At 43.5% G+C, this 24,740-nt stretch overlaps 1 protein-coding gene across 2 annotated transcripts in view; it reads left to right on the top strand.

Moving 5' to 3' along the window:
- Window positions 1-1,402: 1,402 nt before the first annotated feature.
- PRPSAP2 (phosphoribosyl pyrophosphate synthetase associated protein 2) overlaps window positions 1,403-24,740 on the top strand; it is a 440,767-nt gene continuing 417,429 nt past the window's right edge. The window contains exon 1 of one of the 2 annotated variants that reach the window (XM_086940712.1): window positions 1,403-2,046. The gene's annotated coding sequence lies outside the window, so the exon portion shown is untranslated. Of the gene's footprint in view, window positions 2,047-5,175; window positions 5,312-24,740 lie in introns of those variants that run through there. The other variant, XM_086940714.1, reaches the window with a different exon arrangement.

Genomic DNA, 24,740 nt, shown 5'->3' on the forward strand with positions numbered 1-24,740 from the left:
GGACAAGGTCCAAGGGACAATGGTCACGGCGAAGAGGAACGGACAGGTTGTGACAAGGAACATATCATGCTTCAGAAAAGCAGCAGAAGAAACTGGAAGGCAAAGACTGGTTGAAGGAGCAGAAACAGGAGAATACGAAGATTGGGACACCAGCAGTTTCCCAAGTCCAACAACAATGCCAAGGCAGGGCGAGGTGCAACCAAGGCCACGGTGAAGAGCAAAGTCAACCGCAGGCGACTGATGCGAGTGAATGTCCAAGAGGAACCCCGGCTGGGGTTGTCGAACCGCAGTGGACCCGGAGTCATCGGTACAGTCTGAGGCCCAATCCGAGGCCTAGCCAGCGGATGAGAGACTTTGCCTGAACATCGCCTTAAGCTGATATCTGGAAGCGTGCCAGCATGAACAGAACTAAAATGAAGGAGGGATGTAGAGAGCCACCCGGGCTCTCTCATACATTGTATTCTTTTCCCCCACGCATGCACGCACAACCCCGGGGCGGGCTCGCGCCGGGGTATAAATAAAGATGCGGAAGACCGCTCGGGGTCTTTCCGGCTGACTGCATCATCGTGTCTGTGCCATCATTAGTATCATTGCACAACACGAGTGAGGCCTTACCCCAGAGTGCCACAGGGGGGAGAACCCCCCCCCCTCCTAACCCTCCTTATGCGGATCCGGCTCGTTCGCCACGGTGCGTTCCACCGCGTGTTTTGCGCCCTACCACTTTCAAATGTCACTAGCCGCCACTGCTTCCACTTAAAGTCCTGGTGACACAAGACAATGTTGCTGTTCTTCAGTTTCAAAAAGAGAAGGGAGATCCAGAGAGAAAATGACTCTTTAAAGGTTTTCCCCTCCTCTACAACGCTAACCTGGCATGACGTCATGCCGTAACCTCTCCACTAGTGAGAAGAACACGCTCACATCGATGCGCCTCCTGTCACTGCTGTCCGGGGAAAAGCAGACGGCCTCGCCCAGGGCTCAACACAGAGCCCTAAAGGCCCGGTTTCGAGTTCCCCTTTAAAAAACTGCCGGTGGTCAGCACCGGTGAGAATCGGCCCACTTAAAGCCCAGCCTATAAGGATAAAAGTTAAACTTCGCCCAGACTGATCACCTTGGATTGTTACTTGATTTTGCTAGCAACAAAGAGTCAATAGTAGTCGTTGAAATGTCCCTCATAATTACACTGAAATTATGAGAATGTCACAAATAGCAATTGGAAACCTCGGCAGCTACGGGTCAGGGGTGAGGCAGCGGCAATTCAAGACTTGCTCGCCGTGACCTGTGGAGGAGCGTGCCAAGGAGACGTTTGAGGCGCGGACCTAAACTCCGCGGCCTCAGGGCGCAGGTGCCGGTGTTCCGTCACGGGCCAAGCAAGAAGGGTGCGGTACAGTCAGGGAACGGCAGTGGGAGGAAACGCGTTGTCGCTGCACGAGTCGGATGGCTATTAGAAGGCAGATGGCGCCACAGAAGCTAATACGGGGCGGAGCCCAGGGTGACCAAAGGACCCAGCCCCGAAGTCCCTGGTCACCACCATCGTGCCCGTTCACACTGCTTGAGGTGCCCTTTAAGCTGCTTTAGGCTCCGACTCACTGTGATGCAGCCTCAAAAATCACTCATTCAACTATCAGATGCCTGCCTGCTCTATTCATACAGAAGCTCGTACGTGCAGCAGGTACAATTTCTAAGCCACTGCCCAGAAAACCACCATAGCCAATGAAACAACCGGTAAACGTAGCTTCAGCCAATCGAAACTCCCACCACGATCTCAGATGTTCTACAACCTACGGGAAATAAAGAGGAACTCCATTAGCCAATCCTGTAATAAGCGTTCTTCCGACGAATGCAAGGTCACCACACTTTACTACTACCCAGTCGAATATGTGTTGAACGGCTTGATTGGTTGTGAGCACCTGAGGCACTCGCACGCCGGCCCTGCTTGCAATAATTACAAGAAAGAAGACGTCCGTTAAAGGAGTAAATAGCGGACCACGGATTTCTTTCACAAATAACTGGCTCTTCGGAGGCATTCTGGACTACTGGTCACCCGAGGTAACGCTTGAAAGGAGAATGGCAGTTAAAGGGCAATATGTCGGTTTGGTTGGTGTAAAGCCATAGAAAGAAAAGGTTTGATGGCTGGGATTGCCATGGTGGTGAATTTTTATTCTGTAGCCCATCTGATGTAATACTCTTTTTTTCCCGTTCCTTTTTGGTACAGTTAGGTGTACGTTGATTTTGGTGTTCGAGTTTTTCCGCCCTTGACAGCGGGAGATGGCCTTAGCACGTGGATCCTTAGAAATAAACAGAAGTCTATTTTTAGCCTAGGTACCATTTCCTCTTAATTTGTTCATGGGGTTCTGGTGCTCTTCGAGCAGACATGATACTTCTTATGTACTTATCACAAGATTTAACTATAACTTATTTTTTTTAATTAATATAAAAATGTTTCTGTTTATAATTAACTTTGCGACACTTTTTTAAATAACCTATTATTGAACCGTTCTGTTGCCAGTATACTGAAGGTGAAATTCAGAGAGGCTTCTGCTCTGAGTTCCCACACACCGATCTACCCCACTGTGCTCTGTCAGTGATTGGTGCTATAGCAGCCCTAAGCGCCTGGGTTTCCATAAATATTTGCTTTATGTTTGCCAGCAGGCGGCAGCAGCAGCATCTGTTTGTAAATGGGCTCTGTCCACGCAGCCAGGCTGGAAGGGCACACAAATGAGAATTAAAGAATATGTAAGTCATAAAAGCCTCCAGGCGTAGTTCATGGCTATAAATCTGTTGGTAGCAACCCTCATGATTGTCACAGCGCCCCCACCCTAATGTGGCTCTGGCCAATCAGTGCCTTTTAATAATTATTTTCTGTGACAGTTGTGTGCTACCGAAGCGACGGAAGTGTCTGTTTTAAAAAAGTACTCGACTTTCAACGGATGTAATATGACCTTCATACATGTATACAGTGCAAGTGATGGCCCTACCCTCCAATGCGCCCTTGAAATACTTGAATTCTGGAGTTAAGGAAGAATTTGGTAGTGATTTTTGGAGTGCAGGGGCTTCAATGCTGTCATATATCTCCCTTTTTATGTAGTAAAAGAAAGGTTGATTGTCACATTAGACCAATTTAGAAACCAAAAAGTGTACATTTTGATAAAAAAATAAAACAATAATTGGGGAAAAAAGAACGTAGGAATCGTGAAGTCGTCTTCTACAGATTATGTAAAATGCTCTTTAGAACTCAAAACGGCATATGAACATGTTATTACATTTAAGGAACTATGAATCTTCCTGTGCGTGTCTCCTCTGCAGACGGAACAGTGTAAATAACAGGCGTTGACAAAGTTGTAGTCACGTAAGTGGTACTCTGTTTATCTTCCCAGAGAGCGACAGAATGGGTTCACTGTGCCGCGCATCAAACTCGTGGCCAGCAGTATTTTGCTTCGGAGTGGTTTAGTTTACCAACATTCTGCAAATATGGCCCTCATTCACAAGTTAAGCAAATTGCAACGCTCATGTAACATTGTTCTTATTGTAAAGCAGTCTCTACTTCTGTGTTTCAACAATAGCAGAAGGTCCAGGGATTCCAGGCCTATATCTTTCTTCGCAATTATTACGTAAGCGAGGTAACCATACTCAAAGCTCTGGACCCTTAGAGCTTCAGTTTCAAATTAGGGATTAGTATGAGTATGTGTTCCTTTTCTGTAAGTGAGCAAGTTAAAGGCTAAATCCTTTTTTTCTTCATTACAAACACCATTCAAATGTTAAGAATTAATTCCATCTTCATTGAGATTATCCCAAAAATTCCTTTCTTGATTCGACATTAAACAAGCAGCAGCCCACACGTGTTTCGCCCTATGTGGCGAGTGACGCCAGGGCTTTCTCAAGGCTATATCAATTTGATTCAATCATTCTTTAAATTTTTTTCAGTTTTGCAGATGCACAGTAACATCAAAGATGGTTTTCCACATACAATTTTCATTGGAGGTGAATCTCCCGAAATAGCGATGTCCTACGAAGGATTCAGTGTGCGACGCGGGTCTACTTCTGTGTGCCTTTATTTCTTTTTTATGGATTCCACCCTGGTACATAATTTCTTAAATTATGCTAATGACCTCTTTGGAACCGTTTTTATGCCCCTGTTCCTTACTGTTCGTGCCTGGACTCAACTGTTCCTTCAATACCATGTGTTTTTGTATCAGCTGATCCAGTAGATTGGTTTCAACTTGCCATTGTTTTATTTTGGCTACATTTTCTTTAGTATCTGCAGAGAAAGTTGCCCAAGCCCAAGGAGTAGGCAAAAATGCAGTTTTATTCTGTTGTGCACAATGAAAACATTTATCCCATTTCTGAAGGCTTCAATGTCTGGGAGTAATTTGGTTATTATTTCTTCTTGACACTGTATGTCATTAGCGTGCTGTCAGGTGGGAAGAAAAAAAAGCAGATCGGCCATGGGCTTTACAGCATGAATGCAATCATGACAAAATAAATTAGGCATTTTATTTCCCACCTTCATAAGCCCTAGCCACTTGAGCACTGGGAGCTGTAATGATTTGTTTGTGTTATCAACAATGTAATCAGGTGGTAAAGCCAGACCAAGAACCTTTGACCCGCATTTGGCATCTTTGCATTTCCAATTTGGTAGAGAGCTTTTTGCTTCTTTTGACTGGCCACCTCAACTGTTACTGAAATGTCCTGAGCATTATGCCCTTTTGATCTTATCATACCTTATAGTTCACCAAAATGCTGATTTTATTTTGCATCCTTGCTGTGGGTGGTTGCTTTTGGCAGTTGCCTGCAGGCGTCCTCTTGATGTGTTTCTCTCTGGCTCAAGGTGTACATGTACTGGGTCACAATAGTGTGATTTTCGTCATCCCACTCGTCCTTCTGTATCCTGTTGCCGAGCTCATTAGGATGTATTCTCATCATCTCTGTTCCTCCTAGGTAAATTAGCTATTTTGACTGGAAGTTGGTTGGATTTTCCCCAGGAAACCAATGCCTTTTGACCATGATCAACATTGATCAGTTCAGGATATTAAGCGTAGTCCCCTCTCTTCTTAGCTTGCTTGTGGTGACTCCTCCTTTCTCTCACTCATGTTTTTCCAGCAGGTTGAAACTAAGGAGGCGCCTTTTCCCCTCTCGCTGTTGTGTTGATGTTTTTCTGTGAAATGATTTGAGGGCGAGCAAGAACTGTTTGCAAAATACGGCTTCAGTGTCCTTATAAACAGAGTATACTGGAGCTGTTCTTGCTGCAGGTGTATTTTGAAATAGCTAAAGGAACAACGTCTGAAAGTAGATAGTGATCTGACCAGAATTCAAGGTAAGTAGACCTTTTGCATAGTGTCAAGGCATTGTTGAGGTGCTTATTTGTTTTTGCGCAAGGACTGTTTTTTTGCTCATCTTGCCCTTAAAATGTATTGGATGCTTGTGGTGCTGTGACAGTAGCTATGGGCTTAAGTTATTTAGGAGTTTGAAGAGCTGAAGAGGGTTTTTGGGTTGCTACTCTGATCGTTTCAAATGCATCCTTTGGAATAAGCTATCCCATATACTTTTAGTGTGTTTTATACGGTCACAGATTTTATGCACGAGTAATGGCATTTATGTATCCTTGCGATAGTCGGCTTTTTGTCATTCACTCTCAGTATGGAGGCCCCTCCATCATTGGATCTAAATTGGTTAAATGGCTTTTACGGTTTTCAGATTGCTGTAGTTTAATAGTTTTGCATGTGGCAGCAGTTAATATTCGTTGCATATATGTGGACGCCCCCCGATGATATAAACAACCTACCTCTTGAAGCTTTAAGAAGGTGTTGCAACGTAGCTGCTGCGAGTTTTTTAATTGTGGAATTTGTGTTAAAGAAAAACTGAAATTAAGGTGCCATTTATGTAAAGTTTGTCTGCGCTTATTAGTGGTTTTATTTTTCAAGGTAGTTGAAGGTAATGCATACTTTGTAAGGTCAACTTTATTTTCACAACCCGCACTGATGCCGAGGATTGCTTCTTTCTCAAAAGAAGCGAACCAATAAATGTTATTCATATTGTTTCTGCTTTGAACCAGAAGCTGTTAAAATAGCTGGCTCAGCGAGCTGAACATTAATGGTGGAGATCTGTGTATAACCTATAGTTCGTAAGTTTAAATGCTGACTGTCAACCCAAATTAAGTTGATAAAAGGGCATCTTTGAGTTGGATAAATAAGGCTCCTATGATTTCAACTTGGACGGACAATTTGGTTTATGGCCGTACAATCCAAATGACTATTATTTCTTTCACAAAAGAATAATACCGATTTTTTTTCTGTAGTCTATTCCGCATGAATCAAATCCTAACAAGTATTTGCAGCTTGTTTAGTAGCTTGGTATTGAGCTATGAAATGATTGATGAACACCGATTAAATCATAGGAGATACCTGTGAATATCTTGCTTTAAATGTGCATTATCAGACTTGTGAAATGTGATCTTTCAACACAGAATACTACAGAAGGATGGCTAGAGTAACTGTCTGGGTCAGAGAGTGGACTCTTAAGTGGCTTGCAAATGTAACATAACCCATCCCCCCATATTAATGTAACCTCACTTGCTTTAGTCAGATACACCCATATCTGATGTAGGCAATGAAATGTTCCGTGGTCACTCTTCCACTAATATTTAAAATAACTTTAATAACTTGTATCACCGAAAGCATTAGCGCATTTCATAAAGTTGTCTTCAATCCGTGATGTACCCGCAGTGTAACATAGCGTTGTGCTAAACATCACTACCTACAAAGTAGCGTAATCCTTACTTTATTTGGGAGTTTTATGTAACGTGAATTCGACCCGAAGGTATCCGAACACGAGCACAAGGTGCGTTTCACAAGGACATATTCATTTTGTGAGGCACGGGGAGTTTAAGTGATTTTGCCCAGAATCACAGGATGTTGAGCGTCCGTGCCGAGACTCAAAACCGGTTCCCCAGCTTCGAGGTCGACTGCTCTAGCCGTTAGGCCACATCCTCTCCCATTGCAGGGTCCGGCTTTTCAAGAGACTGACAACCAAAAAGGATTTAAACTGTTGGTCTCGCCCCCTGTCAAGGACTTGCCTTGACCCGGTCCTGTATTCTAGATGGAAATGACCTTTATGGTCGGTATAATGTGCTGCTGCCTTGACTTTAAGGATATTAGTGTCCACGGGCTTGGTCGGAAGGTGGTCTGTGTTTTACTGTTAGTCTGTTACCGGTCAATAACAACCCAATTAGGGAAATGTTCTTGGTGATATTGGTTTTGTGTTCTCTTCTTTTGCTTACCGAGTGGCTGAAGCCCACTTGTAAGTACAACATACAGTTATTTAAATGAATACGTTATGGCCTGCGGTTTAAATTGATCTCTAGGCTGCCATGTCCTAGCCCAACGTTCAACATATTGTTTGCAGGAAGCCAGAAAGCAAGCGTGCCAAAATTCACTAAGTGTGTGTTAAATGGTAGCAGGATGGGTCCAGTCACATGCTTTTGTTGCATCATTGCTCACATATTTCGTACAGATAGGTTCAAGGTTATCTGATAGGACGTGGATGTTGGTGCCAGGAAATCAGACAACAATGCTTGTTTTTGTCTGGAGGCTGCACTTTCAGCGCTCCATTGCAATAAACGTTTACATTGCGGACTTGTTGTAGTAATTTTGTGAGTTGCAGGATTGTCTTTCAGCATGTGCCCCTGCAGCGACAGCTAAATATCGTCTGGATATTTTGATAGATCTAAAATGCTCGGGGCATATCCTTTGAGGTAGCAGAACGCATTACAAGGCTAGTAAAGAAAATTTGTGGTACGGTGCAGTAAAAATAGCCCTGTACTGCTATTTCAGGAACTTGTCAATTATTTCCCGCAACATATTGAAATCACATAGCGGCTAGGACAGAAACAAGCACATTGAATTGTGGAGAGCGACGCAGGTACCTAAAGAGTCTAGCAGAAGAATTCAAAAGACGAGGATTCTAGCGATCCTGTGTATACTGGGTTTCCAGTACATTTTATTACCCTAAATTAGATTCTGACTTGAGCACGTACCTTCTGTGGACTGTTTGGAACCATGCTCGCCTTCAATAAGAGAGCAAGGGATCCCCTCTGGAAAACGAATGAGGTCTGGGAGTAAGAGGGGGGGGGGGGACTAATCAGACCAAAATGAACCAGAAAACACTCCTTATAGACCTATATTTCTTTTAACAAAAGATGAAATCTGGTATGGGTATACAGATATGACAAACTTCAAATATTTACATCATTATCATTATTTTTTGAGGCCATATTTAATATTTTCATGAATTTCTTATTTCTTTTTTTTCCCAATACATTAAATGTCATTTTTATGAATAGATACAATTTTTTGTTGTTGTTTTTTTTAAGAATATATACATATAAACAACCATACAAAATTAAATACAATGTAATTGTTCCCCAAAATAGCAAATCTTCTTACAACTCATACATTCCTCACACTCATTCACATTCATACAAGACACTTATGCACCTCTGGAATAGACGTGAAACATAAGATGTAAATCATTTCCACCAAGATGAAAAAATGATAAACAGGTCTGGACACACGAGGTTGACGCGGGCTTCGGTGGGTTAACACCGGACGTGAACCAGCTTCTTCAGGACCTTGACCAAATCGGTCAAAGTATCATACAGGCAAATATCAAAAGGGAACAAGATTCCTATATAGACATTCCAATTCCCTTGACTGGGACGCCTGAATCCTAGATTAATGATGGAAGCCTCTATGCCTATTATTCAATGTAAGATGAGCGTGTGGCTTTGTACAGATCTTTTAAAAATGGTAGCAGGACTATAGTAGTGATAAAAAAAGTCGCAGATTATATCATAACCATATATTACTCGGTCTTCTATCTTTTGTATATTGTGTAGTGCTGACCGTAAGACGTAATTAGCCACCACAGTAGGTGGCAACATCACAAGATGGTCAAACTACCGATAAATAAGGCTTTACATGAAAATTCCAGATTTCACCATAAAATTCTGCAAAATGCTCTGCGTCCCTCGATAGATGTAGGCTGGTTCACCATGCCCGCCTTCTAAATGCGAGTCGCGTGCAACTCAAGCGAGTCGCGTGCAACTCAAGCGAGTCACTGGTAAGGAGTGTAGTTGAGTGATTAATATGCCTTGAATTAAGCATTCTTGTAAAGCAGTCCTGAACTTATCTTTAGTTATATTTGTGTATTTCTTGTTGCCAACTTGCAATATCTGTAGCGTGTCCTACTGCTGATCTGCAGTTAAGAATCATGCCTTTAAGCTGTGACTTGGAATGATCTGAGATAGACATTGTGGTGGGGACTCGAGTGAGGTTATTCTTATTTAAGGATCTGGAATTTACCCTTGTTTCTCTAAACGGGTCCGAGTGGATTCCCTCAATTATGCACACATTATCTGTGTTAGTGGCGTATGTTGGGTCATATGAGAGTAATGGGGATAGAAAATCCATGTCATGCAACTTACTCTGAATGGCCGAGAGAGGTTGTTAGGGTGGGGTGGGGTTTCCATCTTTGGGAGTAGAGGCCACTAATGGTTAGGTCCCAATGGGTATGGGGCGTGCAGAAAGCCTGGTGCAAGAGTTAGAGGGTTGTATGTGGTTGGGGCGCTTAGTCTTCGGAGACCAACTTAACCTCCGATTGTCAAATAACTCAGAGGTGAGGTGTAATAGGGTTTGGCAAAGTAAATAGTTCTCTATTATAGAAGCTATTGGCTTAGCCAACATGTTTTAGCCATGCTGTACACTAGCTTGGCAGCTGTTCAGCATGTAGAAAAGAGTGGAGTAAAGTGGCATAGAAGGAGTTGTGTAGAGAGTCGTAGAGTGGAGTAGTGTCACAGAGTGGCATAGAGTGGAGTAGAGTTTAACTGAGTATAGCGTCGGATACTGGAGTGTTGTAGAGTGGCCTAGAGTGGAGTGGCATAAAGTACAGTGGATCAGAGTAGATAGCATTGAGTGCAGTGGCTTACAATGCATTGGTTTTTTGTAAAGTGGTATAGAGTGCATTGGCATAGAGTGGTGCAGAGTGGAGTGGCGCAGGGTAGAGTGGCATAGACTGCAGTGGCATAGAGATGAGTAGTTCAGAGTAGAGTGCAGTGGTGCAGAGCAGAGTTTAGCGGCAGAGAGTGCAGTCTTGCATAGTAGGGTATCTTAGAGCGCAGTAGTGTAGAGTGCATTGGTGTAGAGTGTTGCAGAGTAGAGTGCTGTAGAAAGCAGCAGCGTACAGTACCATAATGCAGAGTGGAATAGAGAGGAGTAGAGTGCAGTGACGTAGAGTGCAGTGGTGTAACATGGCACAGTGTGCAGTTGTGTAGAGTGCTTTGACGTAGACTGCAGTGATGTAGAGTGTTGTATAGCAGAATAAAGTGGCTCAGAGTAGCTGGCATAGTACATTGGGTAGAGTGCTGTGGTTTAGAGTAGAGGGGCGTAAAGTTCAGTTGTGTAGAGAAGTGTTGCAGCTTAGAGAAGAGTGGCACAGAATATTATGGTCTAGAGTAGATGGTTCAGAGTAGAGTGGGGTGCTACAGGGTAGAGTGGAGTGGCATAGAGTAGTGGTGCAAATTGCACTGGCGTAGAGTGGAGTGGTGCAGAGTGTAGTAGAGTGGCCTAGGCTGGAGTGGTGTAGAGTGCAGTGGTGCATAGTAAAGTAGAGTGTAGTGGTACAAAGTAGAGTGCCATACAGTGCAGTGGTGCAGAGTAGATTAGAGTGGCTTGGAGTGGAGCGGTGTATAGTCGACTGCAGTGGTGTACAGTGAGGTGACAGGGTAGAGTGCCATAGAGTTCAGTGTCAGAGAGTGCAGTGTTGCAAAGAAGACTGTTGTAGAGTGCAGTGGTGTATAGTAGAGTTGCATAGAGTGCACTGGCATTGAGTTGCAGTGCAGTACTGAAGAGTACAGTGGCATAGCGTACACTGGTGCAGAGTTGAACAATTTGGCATAGAGTATATTGGCATAGAGTGCAGTGAGAGAGAGTATATTGGCATAGAGTGCAGTGAGAGAGAGTAGATTGGCATAGAGGGCAGTGGCTTAGAGTGCATTATTTTTGAGTAAAGTGTTGTAGAGTGCATTGGCATACATAGGGTGCAGTAGTTAGAGTGCAGTGCGTAGAGTTGAGTAGTACAGAGTAGAGTGAAGTGGCGTAGAATGGAGTGGTGCTGGTTAGAGTGCAGAGGCATAGAGTGCAGTGGTGCAGAGTAGATTAGAGTGACGTAGAGTGCAGTGACATAAAGACCATTGGTGTAGAGGGGCGTCCAGTGCAGTGGCATAGTGTTGCATAGTAGAGTAAAGTGGCATAGAGTGCAGTGGTGCAGAGGAGTTTGCATAGAGTGCATCGGTTTTGAGTAAAGTGGTTTAGAGTACACTGGGTAGAGTGCAGTAGTGCAGAGTAGATTGTTTCAGAGTAGAATGAAGTGGTGTAGTGTGCACTGCCGTGGAGTGGAGAGGTGTAGAGTGTAGTGAAGTGGCCTATACTGGAGTGTAATGGTGCATAGTAAAGTTGAGTGCATTGGCATAGTTATGCAGAGTATAATACAGAGGTGTAGAGTGGAGTGGTGCAGTGCCGCAGAGTGAAGTGCAGTGGAGTGGAGTAGAGTACAGTGTAGTGGCATGCAGTGAAGTGGGTAGAGTGTATTGGTTTTGAGTAAAGTGGAGTAGAGTGCATTGGCATATAGTGCAGTGGTATTGGGCGGAATAGTGCAGAGTGGAATACAGTGGCATAAAGTGCAGTAGGTAGTATGTATTGGTTTTGAGAAAAGTGGTGTAGAGCGCAGTGGCCTAGAGTACAGTGGCATAGAGTGTTGCAGAGTATAGTGGCGTAGAGTGCAGTGTAGATTGCCATTGAGGGCAGTGGCCTAGAGTGCATTGTTTTTGAGTAGAGTGCAGTGGTTAGAGTAGAGTGCAATCCGTAGAGTAGAGTTGTACAGAGAAGAGTGGAGTGGCAGAGAGTGTATTGTTTCAGAGTAGAGTGGATTGGCATAGAGTAGAGTGCAGCATCGTAAAGTGCAGTAGTGCAGAGCAAATTAGAGTGATTTAGAGTGGATTGGCGTAGAGTGCATGGGCCTACAGTGGAGCGATGCAGAATCAAGTGGCTTAGAGAAGAGTGGTGCAGAGTAGACTTCAATGGTCTACAGTGCGGGTATAGAGTAGAGTGGTGTTGAGTTCAGTGGCAGAGAGTAGAGGGTTGCAGAGTAGACTGTCGTAGAGTGCAGTGGTGTATAGTAGAGTGGCATAGAGTGCATTTAGCCTAGAGTGGTGTGGAGTACAGTGGCGTAGAGTACAATGGTGTATCGTGCAGTGACATAGAGTGTTGCAGAGCAGATTATAGTGGCGTAAAGTGCAGTGGTGCAGAATAGATTGGCCTAGATGGCAGTGGCGTAGAGCGCATTGTTTTTGAGTAAGGTGGTGTAGAGTGAATTGGCATACAGTGCTTTGAGCAGAGTGCAATGCGTAGGGTAGAGTGGAATGGCACAGAGTAGATTGTTGCAGAATAGAGTGAAGTGACTTAGAGTGGAATGGGGCACAGTAGAGTGGAGTGGTGCTGGGTAGAGTGCAGTGGCATAGAGTGCAGTGGTGCAGAGTAGATTAGAGTGGCGATTGGCATATAGTGCACTGGCGTAGAAGGGAGTGGTACAAAGAAGAGTGCATTTGCATGGCGTGCAATGGCATAGAGTGGAGAGTTGCAGAGTAGAATGGCATAGTGTGGTGTAGAATGCAGAGATGTGTAATAGAGTGGAGCAGCGTAGACTGAAGTGGCGTAGAGTGGAATGGTGCAGAATAGAGTGCCGTTACTGTGGAATGGAGTGGTGCAGAGTGGAGTGAGGTAAAGTGGAGTATGCATGGTGTGGTAGTGCACTGCCATTACAGACAACACATCTGCAATTGAAATGACCATTATATTTGAACAGCTTTACTGATAAAAGTATACAGTGCACAAATGATATGTGGAAATGTCACCTAGGGTACTGATTTGTTTTGATGATTTTAAAATGTGTTTCCATTGCACTTCAGAATTACCCCCAGTAGCCAGCATGGTTATCAATCACATAAATCCTCTCGCTTTGAAGTCCGAGAAAGAAAAGTACACACCAAGCTCCCTCGGAAGATGGAGCCTGACATTTGACCTTGATATTTGAGTGCACAGTCAAATTGACCAGATAAATAGAAGATTTAAAGACCTGTTTACATATAAGAAGCACTCGGAATGACCCTGTAAATAAGGTTGGGGCAAAGAAGGGAAGAACTAAAGCTGGACAGCCTAAAACCACTAAAGCCAGCAAATATAAAGCAAGGAAATGCGAGTTAGAAACCAAAAAGTCATTGGTAAGCAGGGGGCAGAAAGCATTCCCAGGGAAGCTTTCTGAATGTCCCCAAGATGTTGTTAGCAAACCAGACAGATGTGATGTCTGGTAGGCTTCGACCTAAAAGAGATGTGGAATTTAATATTCCAAGGAAAAAATAAATTCACTACTTTGTCTACCTCACCAAGGCTTATTAATTTTAAGTTTTTTGAATATTTAAAAAGTCATTTAAAAGTGATTTTTTTGGGGCACTGTGTCCACCCACACATTTCCATAAAAATGCAATGTGCATTTTAGCCTTGATTACAGCCAATTGTTCCATCTTTTTAGGTTGCAACTACCAGACCGCACAAGCGGTCTGGTTGCAATAAAAAGACCTACTGCAGGCCTACAATTCACCCATCGCTTACCATTGGTTGGCTTCAGTGTCACTCATTTGTTTGTTTCTTGTTCAGAGGCTTTAATTACCACAGATTGTCCATCTTGTATTTGTCTCGCCACATAGCCTTTTTACCTTCCCTTGGATTGACTCACACACTGTTTACTCTTAAGGAATTATTTGTTTTCTTTTTGCTTAACCACCCTAAGGAAGTCTATTTCGTTTCCAGCTCTCCCTCTTCTGTGCATCTCCCCACCAAATGCCAGCGCCCCTACCGTGTGCCCTTACTTGTGGGCTCATCCCTTCCACCCGGCCTTCCCTTGCTGCCTTTACCCCAGTCTTGCTGTTGCTCTCCTTCGTGTGCTACTTTTCACCCCCCACCCACTGTCCATTGCTTCCTCTGCACTCACCCACCAGCTACCCCACTGTACCCCACGTCTACATGTTTCTTTGTAAGAAGGACCAGCAGAAAATTGTTAGCCTGCCATAAAAAAAACACCCCACATCATTCTATACTGAAGTGTACAAAACAAAGTTTGAATGGAAAACTTAAATTAGTCTCCGCCACAGGTAATTACACAGGGTCGCATCCCAGTCCATTGTTAATTTCCCCAATATGCCTCCTCAGTTTGGACCTAGTTGTATGTAAATCGTTCTTGACCCTGCTCCAATAGGAACAGTTCAGCCCCAACTGCCATTCCAGGTCCGCCCTAAACCAGTACACAAGCAACTCATTAACCAGGAATAGCTTGATTTCAGTAGCACGGTGTGCATGGGCCCCACATCTCTGCATACCTATCTCATAAAAGGCGTTACACTGATGTAGTAAAAAAATACCAAAGTGATGGGTGGAATGGTAGAACTAAACTCGGCATTTACAAAATAGCAAAGCCACAACAGAGTCAGCTTTTCTTTTCATTATAAACTTTAGACAATGCTGCACATCACCTAGCTGTTGCTGCCCAACATCCCCAAAAGACATTATCAAAGCCAACACGTCCCGAAGGTGAGACTTACTGGCTTGGACTGGTTCCCCAAGTATAGAGAGGTGGCCTATAATTCTAGAAGAGTGAAGGTCGGTGGTACCTTTTCATCCAGCAAGGCAACAATAGTGTATGAATTTGCGCTCTTGATTGTATGTTTAGATATAAAATTGATTTGATACACCATGCTTTTAAATGATATTTTATGATATTTTTAACTTGACCTGTATTGTTTTTTAATACAAATTATCTATATTGACTTTTATTATTCATGTTGAGTTTGTTTGTGCTTTCTTTCTGTATCTACCTATTCTATTAGTGGCTTTGCAAATATAAATCTCTTTTGACTAGGATGTGATATTGTGTGCATCTGTTAGTTTAGATTACCAAGAAATAATTTAACCACTCCACTCTATGCCATTGCACTCTATACCACTCCACTCTGCACCTCTATACACCAATGCATTCTACACCACTTTACTGAAAAACAATGCATTGTAAGCCACTGCACTCAATGCTATATACTCTGCACCACTGTAGTTTATGCCACCTCACTCCAGGCCACTCTGCACCACTCTACAAAAGATACATCTAAAAACTGCATGCATTACCCACAAAACTTTACATTTCAACCCCCCAATGTACCTTGCACAAATACTTGAACTTTCTGGTGGCTCCAGGTCCTCTAGGGGCTCCAAACACCTTACTGCTCAAGCCACAGAAATTACATAAAAAGAAAACCTGCAATTGAGCATTCTTGGGTATTGCACAGAGAATTTTGAATTCCTTGCCCCCTAAAATCAGACTGAATCATACCATGATTTCTTTCAAAACGGAACTTAAAGTGATACTGATGAAGACATTTCTAGCCTCCATCCCCAGGCCCCCAAGCACTCTAGGACTTGCTTGTTTATATCTGTCTATAATAAACTGTTATGATTTGTAGTTTGACCGGTTGGTTTACTGTTCTAATTGCTGTACCTTCGTGATTGCCAAACTGTAAAGCGCTCTCATACCCCCAGGGATCATGTTCGTGCAATATAAATCTTTTAAAATAAAATGTTTGTTAAATTCTGCGCCAATGCTTAGTCCTTTTTCTTTTTTATAGATTATCAGAAATAAAACATTATGTACGCCACATCTGGATGCTCCCCGGCACTGGCTTGCTTTTGGTGTTTACTGGATATCACTATGAGAATGAGGAATCCTTAACAAATAAAAAAAACAATTATATTTGAGTTCATTATATCATTTGAGCAAATAGGTTGCCATAAATATGGCGACTCCCAAAGTTCTTTTGGCATGCATACAATTTTAGTTCCTTCTAGGCTGCATTTAATAGGATATTGAAAACTTTTAAGACATGTCCCAGGTCATATCTGTGACTGTCTAAAAATTGATAATGCCTCCAATTCATTAATGTCTGCTTTTTTCTGAAAATCACGTGGACACCATTGAAAATTAAGAGTTTTTAGGGTCTAGTGCATTGTGGATATGGATCCGAGATCTTTGCTTTGGTTTTATACCCCAAAACAACATGATTGGCATGCATCTCTCAGTTGCAAGAGTGATACACAGGCCCAGTGTTTTTGTGAGCAAGCACTGGTTAACCACTCCTCACGTTTAATATCTTTCTCTCATTATTTTTTCTTCAGACTCTGTGATTACTTTGCTTAACATGTATTATGATATGTGGATTGTGCTGTGTGCTAATTACCCGTGAGGGTATCTAGGCGCTTGAGCAGGTGCGTAGGCACTATGACCCGCAGCGTTAGTTTAAGAGCTAGTCTCAGCTTTGTTGCGCAATTAAGCGAGGAGGAGGCTCTGATGTGTTGAGGGTGGTCGTTCCCTTTTTTTTGAGTATGATGTAGGAAAATGAGCGACCTTCAGTTCTACTTTTGTATATGCAGGGTGTGTGTGAGAGTGTTGGTGAATGTAGGTGTCTGGTCGGCTGGTGAAGTGTTTGCGGTTTTTCAGGTTGTCTGGCACAATGTTGTGCCGTGCTTTGTATGCAAATTACAACAAGCATTGGAAATGCAATAGGTCTCGCAGCATTAGAGTTAGTGCTTTTAGAATTGTTTATGGGTTTTTTTGTAAATCTTTAGCATTTATGTTTCCTGTAGCCAATGCTAAAGAATTAAAAAAAAGCCATAAACATTTCTAAAAGCTCTAACTCAAATGCTCCGAGACCTATTGCACTGTGTGAGGGTGAGTGAGGGTGAGGGTGGGTGAGGGTGAGTGAGGGTGAGTGAGGGTGAGTGAGGGTGAGTGAGGGTGAGTGAGGGTGAGTGAGGGTGAGTGAGGGTGAGTGAGGGTGAGTGAGGGTGAGTGAGGGTGAGTGAGGGTGAGGGTGAGGGTGAGTGAGGGTGAGTGAGGGTGAGTGAGGGTGAGGGTGAGGGTGAGTGAGGGTGAGTGAGGGTGAGGGTGAGTGAGGGTGAGGGTGAGGGTGAGGGTGAGTGAGGGTGAGGGTGAGGGTGAGTGAGGGTGAGGGTGAGGGTGAGTGAGGGTGAGTGAGGGTGAGGGTGAGTGAGGGTGAGTGAGGGTGAGAGTGAGGGTGAGGGTGAGTGAGGGTGAGGTATTGAGGGTGAGGTATTGAGGGTGAGGTATTGAGGGTGAGGTATTGAGGGTGAGGTATTGAGGGTGAGTGAGGGTAGAGGGTGAGGGTGAGTGAGTGTGAGGTGTTGAGGGTGAGTGAGTGTGAGTGTGAGGTGTTGAGGGTGGGTGAGGCGTTGAGGGTGAGGCGTTGAGGGTGAGTGAGGGTGAGGTGTTGAAGGTGAGGGACGGACCCATATCATATTGTTTAGTACCTTGTGTATTTCCGGAAGCCATTCATATGCCCTATGTGTTTATTGAATGATCTGAAAAACCCACTGATGTCTTATGCATTCTTTCTTGTCGGTGAGTATCGTACACCTAAATAGTGGTGTTAGGTTATCTTAAGAGGAAGTTGATTCCTAGGACACAGTAATATAACATAGCTTAACTCAATGGCACACATAAATGTTTGCATTGTCACATTAATAAGCGCAATGGGAATCCATCTTTCTCTGTTCTTCCGTGCAGCTGTTCTACCCCATCCTATGAGTATTAAATAATGCGCCATTTTGTAACAATGGCTCACAGGAGGTTCAGTTTCTCTCTTAAATTGAAGCACATGGCACTTTGAGCCAACGAAAATCAGAACGTTCGGGGACTCGTGATTGCTTTGAACTTGAAACACCTGTTGAGTTTGTCATCACGTATGTTTGAATAAAAACAATTTCACAGCTTAGATAGCAAATAAACATCTTTGTATATTAGTTGCTCTTGTCATCATCACTACATACTTGTAAGTAGCGGATGCTGTACGCAGAGGTTAGCGAGTTTGGGAACTTCACGAGGACAGAGCTGTGCAACCTGCAAGAGCGCGTGGATGAAGGAAGTAAACTCGACCTACTTGCAGCGTCCCTGTTTATTTTTAAATGAGGTCGCAGTATTGATCCGGCAGCAGACGGAGAGCAATGGATGTGTGCCGGGCTCGCGGGGCGATCGGCATTCGTTTAGTGCTTTTGTCTCTAAGGTTGTCTTTTTAGGCAGTGGCGTTTTGACAAGCCTCCCTTTTGCATTACTGTCTTACACTTAGGAGGCGGAGGCACCGTGCCAGCTAGGTACTCATCCGGGAGACTAAATCATCTTGAAAGTGTTCTGTATGTGTGTGCTCGCGCCACGGTTGGATCTGTCGTTGTTAAACTGTTGTTTCCTGCTGCGCGTGTGATGAACGGAGGGAAGAGAGGGGAGGGGGGAGGAGAAATGCGACACGGCGGGAAGGGGAGGGGGCGGAGCGGGTAAAATAAACAAACAAGACGGAGGGAAGAGAGGGGAGGGGGGAGGAGAAATGCGACACGGCGGGAAGGTGAGGGGGCGGAGCGGGTAAAACAAGACGGACGTGCACGCGCTTTTAAGCTCAATGCGCATGCGCATTGAGCTTAAAAGTCACGGGCACTGCAAGGAATCGCCACGATTCCTTGCAGTGGATAAAGAGTGGATAAGCCCCCATAGCCTCGCTTGCTCGATGCGCATGCGCATCGACAGGCGAGACCTAAAAAACAATTTGATGGACAGAATGTAGATCAATGTCTTACATTCACCCCAGTACAAGGATCTGGGCCTAAATCCATCGTTTTTTTGCACTCCACACTACCCTGGGTCAGATAATGGCTTTATGCAAATCGGCTCTGACCCTGTGCCCCATGGGAACAGTCCAGTCCGAACTACAACAGCCATATCTTTCCCAGACCGGAATCAAGCATCCGAGGACCGGACCGGTTTCGAGGTAACACCTCTCATCAGCCCGGCTAGCTTGACTCCAGTGGTGTGGAGGCTCTGGGACCCACGTCTGAGCTACGATGGATTTGGGCCCAGATCTTTGGACTGGGGTGAATGTGTGACATTGATCCACATTCGGTCCATCACCTGTTTTGTGTGATTTGTATGCATGCATGATGACTTGGAATTGGCTGTGTTTGTGTATGGGGAGCCAGTGTCGCTGTCTAAGGTGTAGTGAGATGTGGAAGCTACGTGGGAGGTTGAGGATGAGTCTTGCTGCGGGTTCAGGATGGTGTGGAGTCTGTGTAGAAGCCATTTGGAGATCACGGCTTAGAGTGTGTTGTCGTAGTCAGGTCGGTTTGTGATGAGCACTGGTGTTCTGGGGCAGCCATTTGAAGATCTTGCGTAGGATGTGTAAGCAGGAGGAGCTAACTGCGTTGACTTCTGCTGTCATGTAGACTTTATATAAGGCTTACATGTTTAGCCTTTAAGTTCATCTGTGCTATACAAGGAATCTGTTTCGGTTTGGATTCCGCTCCCTGAGCTGGAAGTAAATCGAGTCCAGGCACCCTACATGAAAAATACTAATTATTTTCTTCAGTTTGTACTTGAGGAGTAGCATTCTGCACTGGTCTCTAGATGCATATTTGAATACAAGATAATTGTATATGCCTTTATAATTTTGTTTTTAAAGGAAGTATATTGAGTTTGGATGCTATGAAAGATGATTAAGATGACTTGGGATCTACTCTGAGAGACTCAGTTAATGATTTTAAAGCCAGTAACTTCTACTGTTACAATTATTAATTAAGCAGTCTGCCAATGAATTGTTTTTGGCAGTGATGAAGTCAATGGTAGTCCTTTTTCAGTGACTACTACAAATAATGCCTTTAGCGGTCCAAGAATAAGTCTGTTTTTAGTGTTTTTTGATACTCCTGTCATTTGCTCCACAATCAGATGAGTCCTTCTATAGTGTTTATTGACAACAAACGGGTCAAATAAGCAAGGAGAAAAGACTTTCCTAACGTGTCTTTGCACGATTGAGAAATGCTGTTCATCGGGAACTCTCGTACGTTCACACTCGCGGGTAAGCTTTTAAGCTTATTTTGTACAACAAAAATTGCCTAACGCAGATAATTATTGGTATCAGACTCGCTGAAGCTAAAACCGGTTCCTTTTTTATTCTTAGCCATCGCGTTGTTGAGATCACGCTACAACCAAAAAACGAACACCCCAAACAATTTTAAAGTTCACGCAGGTGAGAGAAACAAAGCGTATTGCTGTTGCCAACTCACGCTAATGTTAAATAACGGCATTGAAAACTTGATATTTGAATATATATCATTCAAACTCTTAGGTTGCCACTGCAATTCTGCTGTTCAAATAACTGCTTGGACAGGTAAGCCCGAATACATTGACAAACTACTAAGCGAATTCATATTAAATGCTGTTTTAAAACGCTATATATGTTTATTCGCATACAGATCAACAAACATTGCTGGGTCTATTGCATGGCATTTCGCATGTCTTTGAGAACCAAACTTTCCCAATTAGGTAAGACAACCGCATTAAATTCCAGAAATGAATTAGGTTATTAAGACAAGAATTCTAATAATAGCTAGGCACTATAAAAATGAGCAAGTTGCGTTTGAGTATTATCTGATTGATCGTTTTTAGTACAATAATCATCAGTCAACAGTAACTGATCTTCAAAAAAGCATCTAGATATGCTGTAATATAATGTAAATGATTAATAGACAATGGCATCTTTTTAATACGTTTCCTTTACTCTCTTTTCAACAGAACCCCTGACGAAGGGACAATAGGTCCCAAAATGCATTGGGTTATCCATTGATATGTATTTGGTTATATGTTTAATATTTGCATTGTTGATGTAATGTGAAATGTAACGTAAACAAATGATTTATGAATTTTATTGTTTGAATTCCTGAAATACATGATTAAAATGTTGCAAAAGGAATACCACTCCCTGTTGTTGCATGTTAGAGCCCTAGCAGCCACTTAGGGGCTAGGCCACTTCCAGTGATGAAGTCAAGCCATTTTCTCTAATTGTGCTTCTTTAACTCAACTTCATGCATCGTGGTGTTGCAAGCGGTCCTGTGTTGTCAATGCAATTCACTATGTACATTTGCCTCCTGGCCCAGTTCATTAAGTAACACTACTTAGTGTTGCAAATTTATGTTGCTGATACATTTACACATCCCTGCAGAGAAAATTATGTAGAGTGTGTTATAAAATAGCTCTGGTTAATTTTACATGGGCTTTGGCACTGCCAAACATCAACATGGATCTGAGTTGTAACCAATGATGCATTAAAATTGAAGCATTTGACATGGAAGTAGACCACCTGATATATGGGGACAGTTGGGCACAATTCTCAGCTAGTGGGGCACCATCCGCTCAAACGAGGGGAAGGAAACAGTTCCTTTTTGTACAATAAACCTCACACACTCTAGTAGTGTCATGCTTCATCATCTGGTTCACCCTGACTCCTAAAGGACAGGGTAGGCTACGCCATTTTCCAGGGAGCATTTAGGAGAAATAGGCCAGGGGGTTAAAAATCCTCCTCTGACTCCAGGTATTCCTTTATTAGCGGAGTCGTCTGTGTGTAATAAATTGAATGAAAAGTGGTTGCAAGGAGGTAATGGTCCTTTGATCCTAATGCCAACATGTTCCAGCCCTTTGAGAAGGCCAGAGAGGGTCCTAGGCTTTTTTCAGGGCAATTGGATTTCTCTCCCCGGATCTGTGAATGGGCAATACCTATATTTCATTGTAACATGCAGATAGCTGCACTTATTTGGACTGGTAAGTGGTATACTTATCTCTGATCCGGTAACATGGGATATCCTGTCCGTCTGTGAAAGAAATATTGATTGTGTTACCACACATATCCAACTTGCGCTGCGATTATATCACCCAGAATCTTCAATCGGGATAGGTGCTGTAGCGTGCGTTCATACAACGTGCTATATATGATTGTGAATTAAACGTGCATCCTGGGGGTATCGCTGGCCCAGGCAGCATCTATTTTTGAGTGGCAATGCAATTTACATTTAACCACCCATACCGTGGAAATCAGGTAAAACATTGGTGTAGTGTTTCTACATTCATTCATAATCAACCTGCACCTTTAACTTCATACTTCCGGGTGTTGATATTACCAGTATCTTGTCATCTTACTGTCTGCATTACTTCCTGCATCACATGTTCTTACCCTATTGTGGAGGTTCAATATTATTTCAAGAGACTGCAGGTCAAGGGGAGCCCTGTAGTCAAACTCTGATGTGTGTGAGCCAGAGTTAAAAGGAGGGAGAAAAAAAGCAGGAGACTCTTGCTTATTATTATACTGCGGCCGGTTGTCTCACTTATCTCTAGATCGCTTCTATAACCTACTCATCCTCGCCTTATACTTACTTTATCAAAGGTCCTGCACCACTTGCTCACCTACTTGGGGACGCGTCTCCTGGCATTTCCGACACCATTTGCCGGGACCGCGTCTTATAGCGTGTTTGGGTCTCAGCATTTCCGGATTGCACAGGGGAGAAACCCCGCCCCTGGCGCTTATTACTGGCGTCATTCCGTGCGTCCCGAATACAGGACTACAGATTTACGACTGCACATTGGGATACTTCGTCCCAGAGCACATCTAACCCATTTCCTTTGTAAAACCAAGGATGTATGTTATATCCTAGTGTTGGGGATAAATGATAGCTATTTTGTTTGCCACCGCTCCGTGGCTATATAATGCCAGGTGTATGGACCTCATTCCTCGATTCTAATTCTTTATCTCAGAAAGTGGAAAGAATAGTTTCTCCATATATTATGGCACATGGTCTCTTGTTCTCAGCGTATGTTCAATTGTGAAGCGCCTCATAATCATTAACAATGGCATGTGTATTAACTTTTATTGCATCATTATTTGAAGAAATAGGGTTAGCACGAAACAGAAGACATATCGTGCTATAATGTCACTTGGCTCTTGACATGCATAAAAAAAGGAGGTGCCCTGTATTAGGTGATGAAATGTTAACAATGACACATTCCCAACGCATGTAAGTTCAGTGGAAGTACATGTCTCCTGGGTTAGAAGACAATCAGTGAGCTATACTAGCACTTAGTGTTGCCTCACTCAGTTATATGTGTATGCTCATTATTATTGTTTCTGCCACTATCATGGTTTTCAGGATTCCCTATTGGTTCGGGTATCGCAATGTTAGAATATGGATTTATAATTAAAGAGAGCCCTCATGATTTCCATACAACAGGATGCTCCTAATGGGAGTTTATTTGCGATTCAGCTGGTTCCGTAGAATGGAATCGTTCAGTCGTAATACGTGGGTCTGAAGTCTGTAAACCCACCGCTATTCTTTTTCTAGCAGGCTTTGTGATATGCCCATACCACCCTTGAGTTTCTTAATCACGGTCTACTCTAGATCGTTGTCTGAATATCCCTTCTCGAGGAGTTTGGTAGCTGTGACCGCCATCTGGATCATGCTCTTATGTTCACTTATCCATATTTTGATCTTCCTGATAGTCATTCCATTGTATCTGTCTTTACAGGACAAGGGATCATATACACAACGTTTTCAGTATTGCAATTTGTGTGGTCTCGCTGTTCCCACGGATGTGCAAGGCCCAGGTCAATGTGCGTGGTGTGGGAAGTGAACTGGCAGACAATACATGAACCACACGGATAGTGCCCCATCACTTGCAGTTGCATTTAAAAGAGAACATAGGTTATCCAAACTCTTGTTGGTTGGTGGTAAGTATGTGTCACTTGTTAACTATTTTCTTGACAGTGTTTGATGATTTGTAGGTAGTGGCACATATCAATGAGTCAGTTTCCCATTTCGTGGTGATCTCCAATACGGCGGAGCGTAGTGTGTTGCGTGATCTTTCCTGGACCTGTTCTATATCCTTTTTTGGATAGTCCTCTTCCTGTAGTTTCTTAGTCAGTCTGTCAGCTTCGTTATTGAAGCTTTCAAGATCAGAACACTTCCTTCGTATCTCAACCAGCTCCGGATTCTTCCAGAGTATGGATTAATTGTCCATGTATGTTCCTCTTCCAATTGGCTCATGTACAGGCATGCAATACTAGGGGCAAAAGTACTGCCCATGAAAGTCCCATGTATTTGTAGGAAGAGCTGGTCTTCGTACCTGAAAAGGTTCTCAGTAGAGCCATGTGCATGAGTGTCTTGATCCATTCCACAGGTGCTTCCAGGGACAATCCTGCAAGCGCAGTATGTTCTGAGTCACATGCTGACTTTCCTCTTGTGGAATACTGGTGTATAGAGCCTCTACGTCCAGACGTATCATTGTTTCTTGTATGGGATCGTATTCAAAATCTGCTTAGATATTTAGCAGATTTGTATGGTCTCTTACATACGACCTGATACGAGTGACCAGCGGTCGTAGGAACCAGTCATTATATTGACCTCTGTCAAACCGAAAAAGTATCCCACCTCAAATATGGGGACAGTCGGGCACTATACTCCGCTAGTGGGGCACCAGCCGCTCAAACGCGGGGAAGGATGCTATTCTTTTTTGTTAAACAAAATTTACTTCCTTCCCTGCGTTTGGGAGGATGGTGCCCCACTAGCTGAGAATAGAGCCCGACTGTGCCTATATATCAGGTGGGGTACTTTTTCAGTTTAGGATCTAGATTTGGGAGCACGTATCCCTCCTAGAAATACCTCTCTACCCTTCCGGCTCAGGTTAAGTTCTCTTCTCCTGTAGTGTATGTTCCA

This window comes from Lissotriton vulgaris, chromosome 10 (genome assembly GCF_964263255.1).
Source record: "Lissotriton vulgaris chromosome 10, aLisVul1.2, whole genome shotgun sequence".
NCBI classification, from domain to species: Eukaryota; Metazoa; Chordata; class Amphibia; order Caudata; family Salamandridae; genus Lissotriton; species Lissotriton vulgaris.